Source organism: Canis aureus, chromosome 34, assembly GCF_053574225.1.
Source record: "Canis aureus isolate CA01 chromosome 34, VMU_Caureus_v.1.0, whole genome shotgun sequence".
Classification (NCBI taxonomy): Eukaryota; Metazoa; Chordata; class Mammalia; order Carnivora; family Canidae; genus Canis; species Canis aureus.
The window spans coordinates 27,233,637-27,251,165 of record NC_135644.1 but is presented as its reverse complement, the minus strand read 5'-3'; the positions used below and the strand labels follow the sequence as shown (position 1 = coordinate 27,251,165).

The following is a 17,529-nucleotide window of genomic DNA, read 5'->3' as shown; positions in this document are numbered from 1 at the left end:
GACAATGACAGTGGAAGCTCTTTAATTAAATGGCTCACCCCATACACAGAGAGCTTTCAACTGATTTCTCAGATCTCCACTCTTACATATAATCAGCAAACACCTGGAAAACAACTCTAACATGAATGCAGAGGTCAAAACTAACAAGAAAAAAATAAAACATAGAGGAAACAAAGAATTCATTCTCATGAAGAAGAAAACTACACATGAGCTATAATTAATATCCAGAGAATTAAAAGACATATGCTGTAACCATTGATATTGAACAGGAACATGTATGTGTGTGCACACGTGTGTGTGTACATATATCCATACTTACATATATTCAAAAACAACAACAATAAAGGTTCTTTGGAAATTTAAATGACAGTAGAAATTAAAAAGCCCAAAGAATCAAAAGGTAGAGTAGAGAAAATTTCTCCAAAAATCAAGCAATATGACACAGTATGGAAATAGGAAGCAAACAAGATTTCAGGAAGAAACCAGATGGTCCAAAATCTGATTAACAGGTGTTCCAGAAAGGGAATACAAAACAGCCAAACAAACAAAAAGAGAGAGAAAGAGAGAGAAAAGAGATAATTATCAAAAAATAATTTTAAGAACTTTTCCAAAACTGAACAACCTAAGTTTCCATACTAAATGGGCTCATGAAAAACTCAGCATGATGAAAGCAAAAGGACATACACTGTATCAGACATCTCTTATGTAATACATCAAATCCTCCTGGTCTCCCTTGTCCCTTGTTTCAGTCACTGTTATAACAACCAGATCTGCCAGGCTCCCACAAGCTTCACATATGTCTCACCTCCAGCCAGCACTGCATGCCTCTTGACTCCTGCCCTGAGGCTTTTCCATTGGCACTAAAGAGTGAGATGCCCCAAAACTCTATTTGACATGCACACATGTACCTACCCTGAAGCTCAGAGCAAACCTTTCACCAGTAAGAAATGGAAACTAATGGATAAACTTCTTTCCTTTCCTTTACCTAAAATGGATGATCCTGAGATGCATTCAATCCAAGAGGACAGCTCCATGATATTAAGCCATTAGCAATTCATCTTCATATTGGCTCTATTTCTTTTCTCCTTCACTCTTCTTGTTTCTCACCGTGACTTCTGGACTTGTAGTACCAGTAAAATAATTGCAAATAAGCTTTTGCTTCAAGTTCACTTTCTGGGAAACCAATATAAAACATACTAAGATACATCATAATGAAATTTTTGAACTCTAGAAATAAAGAAAAATGTCCTAAAGGCTTTTGGAAAGAAAAAAAGTAGGTCACATGCAGAGGACCAAATATTACAACAACAATAAAAGAAAGCTTGAAGAGAGTGAGGCAAAACTTTCCAAGTTCTGAGAAAACGATGTTCCAATATTTGTATCTATAAACAGAGGCCAAAAAAGCCATTTGATAAAATTTAACATTCATTTATGAAAAAAATTTTAGCAAACAAGGAAAAGAGGAAATATTATTAATCAAATAAAAATGTTTATAAAAATAGGGGCACCTGGGTGGGTTAGTTGGTCAAGCATCTACCTTTGGCTCAGGTCATGATCCCGGTATCCTGAAATCAAGCCCCATGTTGGGCTTCCTGCTCTGTGGTGAGTCTGCTTCTCTCTCTAGCTCTACCCATGTTCATGCTTGCTCTCTCTCTCACTCTTTATCAAACAAATAAATAAAATCTTTAAAAATATATTTATAAAAATGTAATTTGCAAATTATCAACCAAAAATCAGGTAAAATAAAGGCAAACAACTTCACAAAAAGCAAACAAATAATAAAATAAAACAAGAATATCTCTCATGTATCTATTCACAGGTAATTACCAGAGGATTTGCTCCACCAAAAATCAGGGGGTAAACTAAGAAGAAAGAAACCCTGGGATACCAGAAACAGGGAACCTAATCTAAGAGACAGGAAAAGGTAACCCTAAGATGATCATAAAAAGAGATATCAGGAAGAAGGTTGCACACAGAGCTCAGATGATAACAAAACCAGCTTAGATCCTCTAGGTTCTAGAAACTCCTTCAATAAGATGGTAGAGATAGAATATCTCAAAGGTTCAAACATAATAAAAGGATAAATACTTAACTAGAGGAAATTTTGGAGATGAAAAAAGCAAGATAGTTATGAACTCCAGGAAAACTAACTTTATTTATTGTATGTAATAAATAAAAATAGCATATTATGTGGTCCAGCTAAAAATACATACTATAATATAATCAAATATTTACACAATCAAAATTATGGTGTGATGATATTGGGAAGATGGAGAATGGGAAAGTTTTATGTATGGAGTAAGGGTGGAGAATAAATAAAAAGCCAAATTTCTGTACTCTCTCATGGAAAATCAATGTTTAAAATAAGACTAAGGAAATAGCAACCTAAGCAAAATGGAAGTTAACATGAACAATCAACAAGAGGATTGAAAGTAATTGCATTTGGGAGTGAGCAATGGGGTCATGAACAGGTAAGTGCTATTGTTTTGTTTGCTTTATAAAAACAAAGGAAAACTATTTGACTCTTTAAACTGTGCATGTACAAATGTGAGTAAAAATTAAAATTTGGACTTTTTATCCATAAGGAAGGAACAAAGTTTAGACTTACTGTCAGCCCACAATCAACTAGAAAACTGTACAAAATATATAAAACAATAACTCTCAGACTTTGAACAACAGGTAGCACAGGACTGTGATGGATAAGAGATGGGAAGTTAATAAGGAGAACTCTGTGAATGCCTAGGATCTATGCCTGGAAGTAATTTCCAAAAGTCAGTGCAAAAGAAGGAACCTATCAGTTTCATTGGGTAAAGGAGACAGACTTCGGAGTTCAAGGAGGCTGAGGAATTATTTGTGCAGAGAAGAGTAATGAAGAGAAAAAATAAAGTGCATCAGAAATAATCATGGAGTCCTTTTTAATGTTTGGCTAAATATCAATCTGCACAAGCATAAGGCTGTACAAAGAACAACTTCTAAGAGGAGAACAATTGCCAAAGAACTGCAAACAACTCCAGAGTTTACACGACTGGGAATATTTTGAATTAACAATAGAAATTGAAAAGAAAAAGATAGTGGACTTACAGATAAGGCAATACAAATTCACCAAAATGAAGCATGAAGAGGATGAAAATTAAAGAAGGAGGAAGATCCTCAATGGCATGCGAAACAGTATCAAAAAATCTAACATAAAATACGTGGGACTGGAATCCCAAGAAGAGTTAAGAAACAAAACGGGGGAGGGGAGACTCTTGAAAATATCATGGCCAACAATTTTTCCAGAATTAAAAAGACTATAAATCAAGCGCCTGGATGGCTCAGTCAGTTAAGCTTCTGACTCTTGATTCACACTGAGGTCATGATCTCAGGGTCATGAAATTGAGCCCTGTGTCATCAGGCTCTGCACTGGGTGTAGAGTCTGCTTAAGATTCTCTCTCTCCCCCTCTGTTTCTCCCACTCCCCACTCACTTTCACTCTCTCTCTCTCTCTCAAAAAAAAAAAAAAGAAAAAAGAAAAGACTCTAAATCAAGACTGAAGAAGCTTAATGATCCTTATGCAGGACAAGAATAAGGAAAACCACAACACATCATAATCAGAGTGTTAAAAAAGTAGTAGTAAAAATGAAAATATTACAGGCAGCCAGAGGGAAAAGAAAAGGCAATAATAAAAAGTGGAACAAAGAAAAAACTACAGCAAGTTTTTCATCAGAAACTATGAAAGCCAGAAGTCAATATAATAATATATTTAAGTTCTGGAAGAAAATTTCAATCTAAGCTTTTATACCCAGAAAAAAAAACCTTTCAAAAATGAAAGCACTTACATATAAATAAAAGCTGTGTGAATGCATAGCCAACAGAACAAAAAATTGCACCAGATGACAACTTAAATAAATAGGACCAGAAATGGTAAATGAGTAGATAAATAGAAAATATATTATTTTCCCATTTCAAGAATATTTTAAATAGCTGTTGAAAATAATAGTGAAAATAATGTATTTGGAGTCTCATAATACATGTAGAAGTAAAATGTATGACAATGATGCCACAGATGAGAGAAGAAAGGAAATAGGTTATACAGTTGTGAAGTCATTCATTATATGTGAAGGCTTTTAAAAAAGATTAATTTATTTATTTTACAGAAAGAGAGAGAGCACACACATGAGCAGTGGGAGGGGCAGAGGGAGAGAGAGAATCCTTGAGCAGACTCCCCACTGAGCACAGAGCCCAACTTGTGCTTGATTCCAGTACTCTGAGATCATGATCTGAGCTGAAATCAAGAGCTCATTGCTCAACTGACCAAGCCACCCAGGCATCCCACATCATATGTGAAATTTTGCATAATTTGGAGATAGGCTGTATTAATTTTAAAATGTATATTGTAAAGCTTAGAAAACACTCTAAGTGGTAAAACAGAAATATACCTAATAAGTCATTAGTGAAAATAAAATGGAAGAACAAGAATAATAAATTATTCTTAAAAAAATAAGACAGGAAAAGAAATAAGCAAGGAATAGGACAGATAAAAAGCAAGTTGCAAGTTGTTAGATTTAACCTCAAATGTATCATTAAGTACACTAAATATAAGTATTTTAAACTCTACAATTATAAGTCAGAGATTGTTGGACAGGATAAAAATGCAAGATTCAACAATAAGCTATCTTCAGCAAATTTACCCTAAACATCAAGACATCACTAGGTTAAATGTCACTAAATTAGAAATCAATAATAAAAATTCCCAAATGTTTAAAAATTATACAATAAATTTATAAGTAACCTATGAACTTAAGAAGAAATTACAGAGAAATTAGAAAGTATTTTGAACTAAATGAGAATGAAAATACACATCAACATTTGTGAGATGTGGTGATACGTAGAGATGTGCTACCCAATAGGGTAGCAGCCACCAGTCACAGGTAGCTATTTACATTTCACTTTTAATTATTTAGAATTGACAAATAAAAATTCATTTCCTCAGTTATAGTAGCCATATTTTAAGCATTCAATAAGCTTTTGAGGCTAATATCCACCTTACTGAACAAATCATAGAACATTTCTGCCATCACAAAAAGATCTATTTGCCAGCATTGTCTTAGAGGAAATGATCAATCATTAGATAATTATTTTGGAGGATAAAATGTTCAAAAACAATTATCTAAATGTAGTCTTTAAGAAACTAGAAACAAAATAAAACTCCAGCAAATTTAACTCAAAGTAGAAAGAAGGAAATAATAAAGATTAAGAGTGGAAATCAATGAAATAGGAAACAAAGAAAAGTCAATGAAATCAAAAGCTGGTAATTTAAAATAATCAAGTAAATTGATAAACCCCTAGATAAACCAAACAAGTAAAAAAAGAGCAGACACAACTTACCAATATCAGAAATGAAAGGGGATTTTACTATAGATTATACAGACATTAAAAGAATAATAAGGGAATATTACGAACAATTTATGTCACTAGATTTGATAAACTGGTGGGGAAAAAATTCCTTGAGGGTCCCCTGGGTGTATCAGTTCATTAATCCTCTGACTCTTGATTTCAGCTCAGGTCATGATCTCAGGGTGGTGAGATCAAGCTCTGCATAGAGCTCTGTGCTGCGTATGGAGCTTGCTAAAGATTCTCTCTCTCCTTCTCCCTCTATCCCTCCCCTTCCCTCTCAAATAAATAAATAAATAATGAAATAATAAAATGTTTTTAAAAATCTGTTTAAACTTCCTTGAAAGACACAAATTATCAAAATAACTCAAGAAGAAATTTTTTAAAATGAATTCCAATTTAAAACCTCTCCAAACAGAAAATATTATTAAATTTAATCAAGCAATATCTAAACAGCAAATGTGGTATCTAAACACTGTAACTAAGTGGCATTATTGCACAAATTCATTTCAGAAATGCATAACATTTTAAATATCAATTGACATAAATACCCAATAACAGAATAAAAGAAACAAACATACAACCATGTCAAAAGATATAAAAACAAACATTTGATAAATGTTAATAACCATTCACAATAAAAATTCGGCAATCTAAAATAGAAAGTTTTTGAGCTAAATAAAAGGCAGCTGTAAACAACCTACAGCTAACTTTTTTTAAAGATTTTATTTATTTATTCATGAGAGACACAGAGAGAAAGGCAGACAGGCAGAGAGAGAAGCAGGCTCCCTGCAGGGAGCCCGATGTGGGACTCGATCCTGGGACCCCAGGATCACGCCCTGAGCCAAAGGCAGGTGCTCAACCACTGAGACACCCACGTGTCCCAACCTACAGCTAACTTAATGGCAAGAGATTGAATGCTTTCCCTCTAAGATCAGGAATAAGACAAAATATCATTCTAACTAGTTCTGTTCAATTATTGTACTAGAGGCCCTAGCAGTAAGGCAAGAAAAATAAATAAAAGCATATGTATTAAAAAAGAAAAAGTAATGTTGTCTTTATTTCCAGATGATATTATTATCTATTTATACATACTAAGAAATGTAATTTTTAAAACTCTTGCAAGTAATAAATAAATTTAGCAATATGTCAACAAACATTAACACACAAGTCAATTATATTTCTATATTCCAGCAATAAACAATTAGCATGTGAAATTTAAAAAAAAAATAGTGTAACTTCTAAAGCATTTAGTAGTAATTTTTTCAAGACATATGCATGATATCTACACTAAAACCCAAATTATATCACTAAGAAAAATTAATAGGATCCAGATAAATGAAAAGATATATCATGCTTAGATAGGAAGACTCAATATTTTTATGATGCCAATTTTTCCCAAATATATTCAATGTAATCCCAATGAAAATCACAGCAGGCATTTTTGTTTTTAGAAATTGGCAAGCAGATTCTAAAATTCATATGGAAATGCAATGGACCTAAAGTAGCCAAAAGACTATATTGGGGGAAAAAACCCACAAAGTTTGAAGGCTGATATGCACCTGATTTTAAGACTTACTATAAGACCAAAATAATCAAAGAGAGTTTGCTACTGGTGTATGGGTGAACATATAGATAATGAAACAGATAGAACACGTATATATGGTCAGATGATTTTTGACCAAGGTGCTAAAGTAATTCAGTGGAGGAAAAGAAAGACTTTTCGACAGATGGTACTAGAACTGGGATATCTATGGATAAAAATGAGACTTGTATCGCACATCACATGAAAAAATTAATTTGAAATGGACTATAGGCCTAAATGTGAAACCTAAAAGTGTACTACTTCTAAGGAAAAATATATGAGCATCTTTGTAATGTTGGAGTAGGCAAGGATTTCTTAGGACACAAAGAGCATGATAAAAGAAAAAGTAATGAATTAACCTTCATAAATATTTAAAACTTCTCTTTGAAAAATGAACTAAAGAAAATAATAAGGCAAACCACAAAGTGGGAGAAAATTCACATGTCTACAAAAGGTAGACATCACCCCCCCAAAAAAAAATGCCAAACTTATACATGTTTAAGAAAACAAACAAAATGGACAAAACATTTTAACAAAACCCTTAGGGAAAAAAAATACACAAAAGGTCTTTAAAGTATGAGACAATGCTTAACATCATTAGTCATCAAGGAAATGCAAATTAAACCACAATGAAATACTTTCACTTCACACCTACTAGGATAGCTAAAATAAAAGACTGACAATGCCGAGTGTTGGAAAGAATGTGGGCAACTGAAACTTGCATACTTTTTAGAGGGAATACAATGTGATATTGGCATGTTCTTATGAAGTTAAACATAAACTTAACATTTGACTGAACAATTCACTGCAGAAGAAATGAAGACGTTTATCCACACAAAGACTTGTACATAAATGTTCATAGCAGATCTATTCATAATAGCCAAAATTTGGAAACAATCAGATGTCTAACATCTGGTAAAAGTATAAAGAAATTATAATACATTCATACTATAAAATAGTGCATAGCAATAAAAAAAGAGCAACTTATTGGTGCACACAACAACACGGACAATCTCAGAAATAATATTTTGAGAGAAAATAAGGCAGAGAGAAAATAATACATTCAGTAGGATTACATTCACATGAAACTTTAGAAAAATCAAATCCAATCTATGGGGATAGAGAACAGATCAATAGTTTTTTATGCTTGGATTGCAGGTGAGGATTGACTAGGAAGAGGTACAAAGCAATCTTTTGTGGTGATAGAAATGCTATCTTGAATGTGGTGTAGATTCAAATGTATATACATTTTTCAAAACTAATCACTCAGCACAGTTAAAATGTCTGTATTTTATTGCATGTGATTTATACCTCAACAACATTGATTAAAGGACTAAAAATTTCAAAACGGTGACAAGTGGAGAGACAGAAAAGGAAGAGGGAAAGGAACTTGGGAAGTAAGAGGAAAATTATGGCCAAGTTAGAAAAAGAAAATTGAAGAAAACAAGAGATTAAAATGGAGGGAGTTTCAAATTAGCTCTTACAGGACTCACGGCTATGGGCTTGGTACTTTACTATTTCCTTGAATTCTCACAAAATTCTGTAAGGTATAGATGATCACCTTCGTTTTTTGTTTTTTGTTTTTTGTGTTTTTTTTTTGATATGGAAATTGAGACCCTGAGAACTCATATGCTTTTCCAAATTTTCGTGTTCTGTCAATGCTCCCAAACTCTTCCTATCACATTACTAACATCCTTGGGAAATCAATTTTCATAGGGTCAGCTCTCCAGCTGCCGAGTTGGTTTGCGTGCAGAGTATTTATTAGGGATCAAGTCCTGTGGGAGGCAGAAAGAAGTAGGATTAGGCAAAAAGCGAAGTCAAACTAGAGTGCGGGGCCCCACAATGCCTCCACCACTGCTGGGCGGGGGATGGGGACCAGAGTGTCATGCAAGTCACCCGCCTTTCACTGAAGTGATTTCAAGACAAGAAAGGACGGGAGAAGGAAGGATATCCAGTAACTATAGTACAAAACCAGTTGCTAGTATGTTTTATGTGCACCATACATGTTTTAACTTCATTTAGAACTCATAACAACCCTTTGAGGTAGATGCCGTTTTCTAATCTGTACTTGATATCATGGAAACTGAGGCAGATATCAATATAACTTCTGGCCTAGGCCACATAGCCACTAACTGCAAATGCTAGCATAGGATCCCACAGTCTGACTCCAGACTCTGTTTACCCAGCCTCAAAAAGACAGCTAGCCCTTGTGAGTGGCATCCTGTAGATATACTTGATCCAGTGCCACCTGGAGTCATATAGCTCCTCCTCAAAAAAAGCTACCCACTGAAGTCTCCAGGTTGCTCTTCCATTTAAAACAAGAACCTTCTGTTGGATACTCTTTCTCCTCAGGCAACTGGTTCTGATACACTTGGCCTTGAAGCCTTCTACAGTAGCTCAAAGCTATGAGGGAAAAAAGTTTTAGTTAAAGCAAAGAGCCACCTTGAGGGAAACTAGAGTGAATTTCCTTTGAATTTGAAATAAAGGGTTTTTGGGTGCTAATACCCTGCCTCCACGAAGCCCAGATTGGTCTGTAACACAATCTGACTCTTGAATACTTAAAAATAGAGATAATTGAACACCCCACGCTGTAATGTGGGGCCTTGAAATTCAGTGCTGAATTCGGTGGTGGGAGTGCTGATTTGCATTAACTTAGTCATGCCCACCTCATCAACTTAGATAACTGATGTTAGGTCCCCAGAGTTTCCTAGGAACCTAAGTGTTCCTAGGAACACATTAGACTAGGAATCAGACTAGGATTTTATTCCAAGTTCTGTATTTAACTAGTTCACTAACATTAGACAATTCACCCAGTTTCTCTGGGCTTCAGGTTCCTTCACCCATAGACTTTGGAGCTTGGATTGTAAGGTCCCTTAGTAGCTAATTCTGCAACTCCAAATAAACAAAAAATTTAACGTATCAGGTTATAATAGGTGCCATAAGGATAAATGAAGCAGGGAAAGGGGAGCCGAGAATGGTGGCATAAAGTACTATTTTAGAAACAGCAACTAGGAAAGATTCTTTGTTAAGATGAATTTTGAACAGAGACAGAGGTAAAGAAGGAGCTAGTTAGCTATAAAGAGGAAGAGTGTTCCAAGCAGAGGGAACAGAACAAACAAAGATCTTGAGATGAGAATATGCTTGGCATATTTATGGAACAGCAGAGAAACCAATGTGCCTGGAGTCAGCAAGGGAAAGAGTAGAATCTGGGATTAGACCTTAGAGGGAGCAGGTTATAAGGTTTTGGAGCTAAAGTAAAGACTTTGACTTTGACTCTGAATGGGATGGGAAGTCCTTGGAGCATAATATTAAGATGATGTAAAAAAAATTAAGATGATGTGACTTAAGTTTTAGAAGGATCACTCTGGCTGCTCTGTGGACATAGACTAAGTTAAGAGGGCAGGGGTGGAAAGAGAGAAAACAGTTGGGGATCTATAATGATAATCCAGGGAAAAAGTGACGGTTGGTTGGTTGACAGTGGTAGTGAACTGGCAAGAAGTGGTCAGATTCTGAATACATTTCTAAGCTAGAGACTGCATGATGCGTAGTTGAATTGGATGAAGGGGGTTAGAGAAAGAGAAAGAGACAAGGATGACTCCAAGGCCCTGACCTGAACCACGGGTTGAATGAAGTTGCCATTCACTGAACAAGAAGAGGCCACTAGAGTAGTTTAAGCTGACAAGGAGGGGCCAGTATGATCACGTTCGTTGGTCCAAAGGAGCATTCTGTGTGTCATGTAGAGAACAGGTTGGAGGTAGGTGTCAAGTCAGGAAACTAAGCAGGTAGTCTAGACAAGAGACCCATTAGTGGACCATCCACAAACTCTTTTTTCCTATTTTAACAGCTTCACTTAATACTTATATGTTTATATGGAGGAATATTAGAATAAATAAAACACACCAACCCTGTGACTTCAGGAAATCGCTTAGGAAACAGGGTAGTATGGTACCTTAAATTTGATGTAAGAAATATATTTAGTAAATAATGAGATAGTTGGGACTCAGAAATGCAGGCAAATTTGTGATCATGATATGTAGATACTACAGTTTGAAGAAGATACTCTATCACACTGCCTGTTTAAAGCCTTATTGATTAAGTGAGATCCTTTGAGCGACTCCTACCTTGAGATATACACTCAGTCCACGAGCTAAATTATCCCACAATGCTCTGGGAAATTTCCTTTACTTGAACTGCAGCTGTGTCTGTCTGATGTGACCTAGCCACTGAGTATGGCGATGGGACCAGGCAGGAACAGACACTGTCTTCTGGAGTGCCGACTTAGGACAGTGACAGCCAACTAGCTTCTGTGGATGGATTGAATGATAGCCCGTAAGCTCAGGACCTGGGGGTGGTCATCATTTGTTCTGTGATATGGAGAAACAGGGGAAGCTGGCTGCAGTAAGAAGCAGAAGGAAGCAGATACAGGGAGAGGTGCCAGGATAAGACAGACAACTGACAGATTTTCAGCCTCTAGTTCTGGTTCCTTCCCGAGGCCCAGCGGCCTTTCTGCATTGGATCTGAAGGCAGTCTTCTACAGTGACAATTAACACAACTTTTTAATTTAGCTCTCTCAATAGTTTTTCTTACTTGCTAAAAAAGGGTCACACCTAATGGTTATTTTCACACTTAAGAAACAGTGTATTAAAAGCTGTATTTTTGTTTATGACTACCTGTGGGACTTTTAAATTTTCTATATCCAAACATCACTCCAACAAAAGAAAGTTCTAAGTTGTCTAGTTGGGGGCTAGAGGATTCATATGGCTCTAGACTTGTAGAAGCAGTAAAAAGAGGGGTTCTAATGGATGAAGGGAAGCCAACACCGGTTGAGAGAAAAATTAACAGAAGACACAACAATAGTCCCATTTAGGAAGAAGAAAGAATGAGAGAGCCCTAGAAAGACATCAGTGCTGAAGAATTACTTCAAGTGAGAAATTTGATCAAAGTATGTTGTAAAATTAATTTAAAAATCAGAAAACTTCACATAACCATCACTATTTGAATTCCTGCATTGTATGAAAGCATGGGACATCACATCAAATTGGGGAGACTGTTTTCACAGGAAGCAGTGTTTTGATGTTTTTACTTAAAAAAAAACTATAAGCATAGGGTATTAGATTCCTTCACCTCATCCCTGATGCCACCTATTCCCCTTATCCATGGTGGTTTTCTCTCCTCTACCCTACAAATCTCAGAGGGAAAAAAATGTGTAACTGACAGAAATATTATAAGAGCCCACCAGAGTATAGGAAACTGCCCACAGGTTGCGAAAGGTAAAACACCGTGATCTGTTTCTAGACTGTAGGTAAAACAGTTTATTTTCTTTTGTTTGTTTAATAAGATGAAACAATAGAAATTAGAGAACAATATTAAACAGAATATTCCAGCATTCTCTTACTCAGGTGCTCCTCTCCTAATGCTCCTCTTCTTCTTCTTCTCCTCCTCCTCCTCCTCCTCCTCCTCCTTCTTCTTCTTCTTCTTCTTCTCTTCTTCTTCTTTTCTTCTTCTTCTTCTTCTTCTTCTTCTTCTTCTTCTTCTTCTTCTTCTTCTTCTTCTTCTTCCTCCTCCTCCTCCTCTTCTTCTTCTTTTCCTCCTCCTAGTAGAAATGGTAGTAGAGTAATAGTAGAAAGACTAGTAGTAATAGGGGTCGCAGTAGTAGCAGCAACTACACCACCCTACAAGTTCACCACATTACACTTCAAGTACCACTACACGTACAACTACACCAATAAAACTGTTCCCATCATGTATTGTGTCTTTATTTTGTGTGAAGCACTTTATATGAAGAATTTCTAATGTTTCTAATGTTTACAACCATCCTACAAGATGGGTGCTAACTTATTTTACATACAACTCAATTAAATTAATCAACTTTCTTGATATCACAATCAGTGTGATACTGATTTATAATAAGAAATATGTATTTGGTCTTTCCTGGAACAGTGCTTCTAAAATCCTTGGAATTTCCTATAATAAGAGCAATACAGGTGGCTTTTGGAAAGCATGTAAGGACAGAGATTATTGACAGAAAAGCCAACCATGTGACTAAAGGGTTAGAACTCTCAGTCCCTGTCTCAGAACTGCCACCCTCACACATACACCTCCAGGGAGGTGAGAGGGGCCTGGAAAATTTGATCACTAATGACCAATAATTTGGTCAGTTGTGCCTATGTAATGAAAGTCTCCATAAAAACTCAGAAGTATGGATTCAGAGAGCTTCTGGGTTAGAGAAGACATGGAGATGCAGAAAGAATGGCAGCTCAGATGAGGTGTGGAAGCTCTGCACCTTTGCCCATACCTTGCCCTATGCTTCTATTCCTCTGGATGTTCTGTTTTATATTATTTTATAATAAACAAGTAATCTAGGAAGTAAAATGTTTCTCTGTCCTGTGAGCCGCTCTAGCAAATTAATCAACCCAAAGAGGGGTTTGTTGGAACCACCTATCTATGGTCGGTGGGTCAGAAGCACAGGTGGTGACCTGGACTTGGGATTGGATCTGCAGGAAGTGGAGGGCACTTATAGGATGGAGCCCTTAACCTGTGGGATCTGATGCTATCTCCAGGCAGTCAGTGTCAAAAATGAGTTGAATTATAGGACACCCAGCTCTTGTTGGAGAGTTAGGTTGGTGGTGGAGAAAAATCTCACACATCAGAATCTAATTGATGAATACATATCATAGTTAGTAATTAGTAAATACAAGATCATTGGAAACTTTATACCATGCTACTTTAGGTAACATCTACTGTCCAACTAAAATTTTCCACCTTGTGGCCCATTCACTTAGGATAAACTTGCCCTTTGGGTAATAAACAAACCAATTAGGTTTATTTGGTAGAATGTTACAAACTAATTCTTAAGTTATTATTTTTCCCCTAAATAATGTTTTAATAAGATTTTTCATGCCTTAATTTCCAAAAGTGATCAATGAAAGGAATTTTAGTCATTACTATGGCATTGTGTTTGCATCTGTAACACTTCTAAAGTCATGCCAAGTTTGTGGTCATATACACTACTGGCATCAGAATTACTCAGTTGATAGATGGAACATGGAATCTAGAGGTGGGGTCCGCAGATATTTTTTTTCTGCAAAGGACCATATTTTTTTATGAAGGGAGGAGCTTTTTTTTTTTTTTTTTTTTTTTGGCTTTGTGGGCCATACAGTCCCTGTCAAAATTTTTCTGTCATAACTAATCAATTTCTGTTTTAAGGCAATGGTAACCACACACAAGAGTATAAAATTGGGAGTAGCTATATTCCAATGAAATTTTATAGACATATTTGGCCTGAAGTCCGTAATTTGCCCCCCCCCTTATCTAAGTTTGGCCTCATACCAGCTCTGTTGCCATGATGCGGATGGGGGGATCACTTAAACATTATTAACCCTGCTTTCTTCATCCATAAATATGAGGATATTGCTACTATTTCAACTAACTTGAAAATATGAAAAGGAAGAACCAAATTAGATAATTGACATAAAATCACCTTATAAACTGCCTAATAACAGATTGTTTAATAACTAATTCACAAACATTGAGGCTTACCCAACTAATATTGGGCTTCCTGACAAACTACCACCTTTTGTTTTCTTCCATCTCTCCTTCCAGTTCCCTACCTATTTATTGCTGTTCACAGTTCCTCTTACACACACGCACACACACACTCTCACACACATACATACACACACATACCACATGCCTAGAACCATATTCCTACCTGTTCCGACTGTACCCTAGAGCCCCTTTTTCCCACCCATACCCCCAGGCTTGATTTTTGCATGCTCCCTTTCAGCCCATGACTGAGCCAACATGCTTTCTCAAATGAATGATTTATGGATAAATGGCTTGTTCCGAGATGCCCTTAGAGCATCTCACAAGAAAAGTCTAGAAATTCAAGTGGAGTGTGTGATTCTTTGTAGAGTACATTAAATTACTTCTGAGAAACTCACTTATTGCCCAAAACAGCAACCCAGCTCTAGGAAACTAGAAGTTCAGGCTTGGAGGATGCCTGTGAAGCTCCTTGCACACAGAGTTGCATTTGCCGAGTAGAAGCCACTGGCAGTGTGCAAAGGCAGGTGGGCTAGGTGTGCTGAGTCTGGACCCGGCATACCACCTGCCAGTTGCTGAAATGAACAAATTAAAAGAAAGAGTGGATTCATGGCAGCGTTATGCTGGTCAACTGGGAAAGCAAGCAAGCAAGCCAGCCCTGTTTGTAGCATTTAATCAACTTCTATGATGTAAATACTCCCACCACAGATGGTATCGAGCTACCAGTGATTTAAGAACCAGCTCCACAAAATTGCCGAATATTTCACCGTTACTTGTTCCTGGCAGCTCTGGTACATCCCTGACTCCATGACTTAACTATTGAGCAGTTTAGATAAAACAGTTTAGCTCTAATAGTCCCTAGAGGAATGAAAGCCCCCCCCCCCAATTTTCTGACCCAGACCAGATTAGTTCAGAGGCAAAGAATTTTCTCCATATCTTGATCTCAAGACAATGTATAGATAATAAGCTCTTCCTCTAAATGAAACAGCGTAACTAATTAATAAGCTATTTCATTTACACAGACACACACACCCCTTAGTATTCTCTTCATGAACTAATGGCTATTTTCTCCCCTAATTATGTACACCATATGTTCCTTTGTAGGTGTTAGGATAATTTTTGACAGAAATGTCACTTGTTGCTATTTAACGTACAGTCCTCAGATAAGCAGCACCACCTTACCTGTAAGTATATTAGAAAGCAGAATTTCAGATTGCACTCCTAATGAATCAAAATTTGCATTTTAACCAGATTTGTTTATGCAAAGTTTGGAAAATGCTGCTCCCTGCCCCATTCAATTTACACCCAGGGGATAGATAAAAACCTTGATGAAATTTGCTATTTATCATGCCACAAAAACAAATACTCAGTCTTGCCCTTTTGCAGTGATGATTTGAAAGATTCTGTATGAACATTTTTTCACTCAGATATAAATATATTCCAAAATTAGTCTTATTTAAAACATGAAAGCAAACTGCCCTTTGCAGAATCATAACAGTGTACTCTTAGGTAACTACCAAAAATAAGGCAAATTAAAAAGATGTTCTTGTCTTGGTTCCAACCTTCCTCTTCAGCCTTATGTCTGTCATTAAATGACAGCTCTGATAGAAGAATAGAGCCCCTCCCCCAAGATGGCCCCATTCTAATCCCCAAAACCTGTGAATATGTAACTTCAAATGGCAGAAGATACTTTACAGATGGAATTAATTGAGAATTTTGAGATGCGGAGAATCTCCAGGTGTGCCTGATGGAATCACAAGCTTCTTAAAAGAGAGAGACAGAGCCAGGAGAGTCAGAGATGTGACCATAGAAGCAGCCGAAGGAGCGTTGCAGAACCGCAGACCAAGAACTTGTCCTGGAAGCTGAAAAATGGTAAAGCAATTCCTTCCTACAACCTCCAAAAGGAACGTGCTCCTGCCAACACCTCGATTTCAGCGCAGTGAAACTCAGTTTAGACTTCTGATCTCCAGAACTATAAGGTACCAAATTTGTGTTGTTTCAAGTCCTAGATTGGTGACAATTTGTTACAGAAGCAATAGGAAACTAGCGCAAATGCCTTCTCCCCTTAGACTGTGAGAATTTCAAGGGCATGACTATATCCTCTCTGTATTTTGACTGACTACAGAGCCTAACCAGAAGGTTGCTTGGAGAAGAAATGAGTGAATGAGCTAGTAACTCATTCTCCTACGTTACAGCTAAGTCTCCTCTCATGCTTTCCCTACCTAAAGCGTGTCAGTGGTTTTCCATTATCCTTAAGCCCTTGACAGGACTACAAGGGCTGCATGCCAGACCTCTGCCCTTTGGCCTAGCCTTGCCTCCAGCACTTCCAGCTCTGTCAGCTTTTTTCATGTTTGAATCTCTCGCCTCCCTTTCCAGCTCCTCTGTATTTGGTTAACTTCCATTTCTTCCTTCAGATCTCTCTCAGGCATTACTTCCTGTGGGGAGCTCATCCTTCTTTGCTTAACAGATTTCTTTTATAGCACTTTCTTTTATAGCACTCACTTGCATTTGTAAATATAAAAAGTTCTCCTTCCAACACTAGCTTCTAGCTCTAGGAGAGCAGAGGCCATGTCCACTGTGTATTCCAGTACCTGGCATAAGGTGGGGACCCAGTAGCTTTTGTGTTGAATGAAAAATATTTGTTGAATAAAAAGTATAAAGAACATGTATAAAAGAGAAAATGCCTTAGTGATTTGAGCCTCTAACTCATAAAGAATTATGTGTTGCAAAATTCTTTTTTTAAAATTGTTTTTCTAAGTCTCTGTAGTACACAGTATTGTTTTTACATTTTAGTAACTGACCCCAATTTAGAATCCTCTTCACTGAGCTACTGCACATATTTAATGAGACTTAATATATGTCTGTTAAGGGGCTGCTAAATGACTCTCCAAATTGGTTAAGGTCCTTTAATCAACATTTCCTTCTAGAGTTGGTCCATGGAGTCAGTAATATGCTAGAATCTATATCTTCCAAATTTTGTGTTCAGTCATTTTACTTTGGTAGCTTGAAATCTGCCTTGGTGACAGCCTT

General features: G+C 36.6%; 1 long non-coding RNA gene across 1 annotated transcript in view; it reads left to right on the top strand.

The window, feature by feature from the left end:
• Positions 1–17,529, top strand: part of LOC144304778 (uncharacterized) — a 114,341-nt gene that overhangs the window by 24,757 nt on the left and 72,055 nt on the right. The window lies entirely within an intron of this gene.